The 3,508-nt window shown below is 36.4% G+C and overlaps 1 pseudogene; it reads left to right on the top strand.

Annotated features, from left to right (window-relative positions):
* The first annotated feature begins 742 nt into the window (after positions 1-742).
* Positions 743-3,083, top strand: LOC149202358 (protein CLMP1 pseudogene; annotated as a pseudogene).
* Positions 3,084-3,508: the final 425 nt, after the last annotated feature.

Below are 3,508 nucleotides of genomic sequence, written 5' to 3'. Positions count from 1 at the left end.
GATGACCTTAAAATGGTTATGTTTAGCATTTATCATGGTAAATTTTGCAAGAGATGATATTACCAGTTTCAATATAATATTATACTTGGAAATAAGTTGAAAATTCCTAATAATGTTTTCATCGTTATAATGAAATGTAGAAGATTTTTAACAAAAATGAATGGTACTCTTCTCTGAAAAATCGTATTTCAGTATGCATTATTCAATGGCATTACATCTTAGTTTAGGATTACTTATAGCTTAAACATATTGGATTCATTTGCATTCAATCATGGGTCGTGATCAAAATTCAAACTTGATTAGTTGCAGCTTTTATGTATAGTTTGTATCTATAATTTAGAATGGCATGCACATTAGCATTAAGATTTTTAAGTTCGCCAAGATTGGATTTCACTCAATAGTGGATAGGTTAGAGAGGAAATTGATGGTTGAAACTAGTTAGAAGTCTAGACAGGATCTCCATTGTCGGGATTGTATACCCTGATCTATGCCGATTTGAAACTAGTTTGTGGAGGAAATAGTAGTTCATAGAAGTATCTAGTGATGGAATGAAAGTATAGATCCATATCTTGGGAGATTGTGAAGTGTCGAGGAATTTAGATTAGTTGGGTTTGGCCCAAAAGTTTTTATTGAGCATAGAAAGAAAACTTTGTGAGGCATTATCTAGTATAGAGAGAAAATATAATCTAAGACTAGTTCATATTATTGGTTGGGGTATCTTTCTCTTTGCTGGGAAGATGTCATGGGAAGGTATGGGGGGAGGAAAAGAAAGGGTAGAAGGGAAGTTTCTACTACTGAGCAATCGAGAGTAGTCACTGGAAGTAAAGTGGAACTTGATCCATGACTCTTCCTCAAAAGGATACACGAGCTCAAAGAGGAAGGCAACAAGACATTCCAAAACAAAGACTATGTGGATGCTTGAGAACATTATGAAAAGGCTTTCAATCGTATCTCTAGGAATCACCTAGACCATGCCATCTTCTATAGAAATCAAGTAGCATTCATGATGTAGATGAAGCATGTTCAATATGAAAGTGTTGTTAGCGAATGTACACTCGCTCTTGAAGTACACCCTCATTTTAATAGGGCTCCTTTTAGAAGGGAACGAGCATATGAGGCTATGGGTAGTCTAGAATTACACATGCAAGATGTGCATGAAATTTTACAGGTTGATGTGAATCACCAGGATGGCTTGGAACTTGTAAAAAGGTTATGTGTTGCTCTTGGGAAAAGTCAATATGCTCACCAAGACCTGAAAAATAGGCCCATAGTGCCTACCTATTCAGGGACTTCTCCTGTAGCCATGGGGGAAGTAGTAGTTCAAGGAACTCTTGTTGGTGGTATGGGGCCTTGTTTACCTGCTAGACCTATGCCAAAGAAGAAAAATCAATAGGAGAGGCTTCCTAGTGATAAATTGAGTAATCAATCCAATGGCCCCCCTTTGTAGGAACCTCCTCTTCCAATGTATTCCAAAGGTCTTCTTCACCACAAAATACCTCAGTCTTAGAATCTTCCAGGGCATTGTCTAGTGTAATATCCACAAAATCTAATGGTTCTGAAGATCACGAGGTTAAACATGCCCCTCAACCTATGAAGAAATCACAAGCAGAAATTCAATGGAGACCATTGAAACTTACAATTGAGCATGATATAAGTCTTAGTCAAATGCCATACAAACACAAATTTAAGTAGTTGAGATAAATATTGATGAAATGATTTTCCTCGTCCAAGGTAGTTTTAATAAAATACGAGGAATTGGAAGGGGATATTGTGACTATTACAACTATAGAAGAGCTTAGATTGGCAGAAACTGCTGCAGCTCAGCTTGCTGAGAAGAAAAGGATATGGAACTCAAACACAAACTCCTCTGCAAACGGGGGCTTGAACGACAAAGAAATTTCTAATCAAATATTTTCAAATGATCCTTTCAGGTTGTATGTGGTCGAGGTGAATCTTGAGCAGGAGCCATTGATTGAAGAAGAGGAGGAACCTCTAGTAGATGGAGTTCAAGAAGAGGATGTTAAAGAAGAGGAGAATGCTTCTAGTTCATTAGGAGAAAGAAACGGTAGCATAGTAGAAGACCTGAGCAAAGAACCTAATAAGCAGGTATCCTTGGAGGAAACTTGTAAAGACAAAAATGGGGATGAGCTTGAAGGAAAAGAAGTTGAAATTGATGAATGACTATTTGAATTTTCTCAGTTATTTTGCACACATGTAGGCATTGATCCAAATTCTCACTTGGATATGCATGATCTAGGAATGGAGTTATGCTCCAAGGAATTGGATGAAACAATGACCGATGAAGAAGCCCAACACCTCTTTGAGATGGAAGCATGCAAGTTCCAGGAGGTGGCAGCTTTTTCATTTTTCAATTGGGGAAATGTCCATATGTGTTCAACTAGGAAGCAGATTCCTTTGGATGAAAATCCTTCAAAGGAAATAGTTACAAAACAATTTCAAACTACATATGATTGGGTCCATGATCAATACTCCCAAGCTTGACAAAAGTATGAGGAAGATTTGAGGATAAATCCTAACTTCTTTGAGGGATTTCTTGCACTAGATCAACAATATTTTGAAAGTGAAAAAAATCGATGGTCTCTAGCTTTGGTTAGCAAGGTTTATATTGATACATGGGATTCTTAAAAAAATATGTAGTTTTTCAATAGTGTAGAGGAGAAGATGTGGTGTGAAACTAAAATGTGGGAGAAGCTAGAAGAGTAGTGCCAAAATGAGTTAAAATATCCATCTGCAACCAAAAAGGATGAGATCCTAAAAAGTAAAAACAACCTAGGTGGGGTTGATGGATATTCTACTAAGGAGATGGTAGCATTCACTACCAAAGTAACAAAACAAGCTAGTGTAATGAGATCTCAAATCCATCTACTTTGGGGAATATGTTTTTTGAATGCTCACAAGTGGAGTTTAGTTTAGAAGATCCAACATGGAAAGAGCATCTAGATGTTGTTATTAAGATGTTTAATCTTGCTAGAGCTTCTTCTACTGATATTGAAAATATGATCAAGAATCATTCATATAATGCAACCAATCAAGAAGAAAATGATGTCAAAACCAAAATTTGAAATGCTAATTTTGCCAGAGAAGAGACTGAAGATAAAGATAACGATGGAAATAAAGAGGACACAATTCAATCAAGTTCAGAAGATTCTAGGAAACATCTCATTTGACGTACCATTTTGACAAGTATAGCGCTAATGAAAAAGGAAAATTATTCTGTATTTATATAGGTGAAAAAGTGAAAATCGTTCTACATGAAACATATTACAGGGTTTTGCAATAGTTTTGATCATAGTCATAAAAACTGCAGTCGTAGGACAAAGTATCAAAGGTTGGAATGCAGTCTAATAGGACATCATGAGTTGGAATAATTATTTCAAGGAACATTCTGACAGTTGGAAAATGTTCTATGAACATGTTTTTTTCACAATGCACTAGGTCGGGGGTTAAATTCAACGCCGTCCCCCCCGCCCATCAGTGAATTTTTTTG

Source organism: Pinus tabuliformis, chromosome 2_1, assembly GCF_031772625.1.
Source record: "Pinus tabuliformis cultivar Carrire ecotype Pingquan chromosome 2_1, CPIR1, whole genome shotgun sequence".
Lineage (NCBI taxonomy): Eukaryota > Viridiplantae > Streptophyta > Pinopsida > Pinales > Pinaceae > Pinus > Pinus tabuliformis.
Note: the sequence above shows the minus strand (reverse complement) of the source record. Positions and strands in the feature narration are given on the sequence as shown.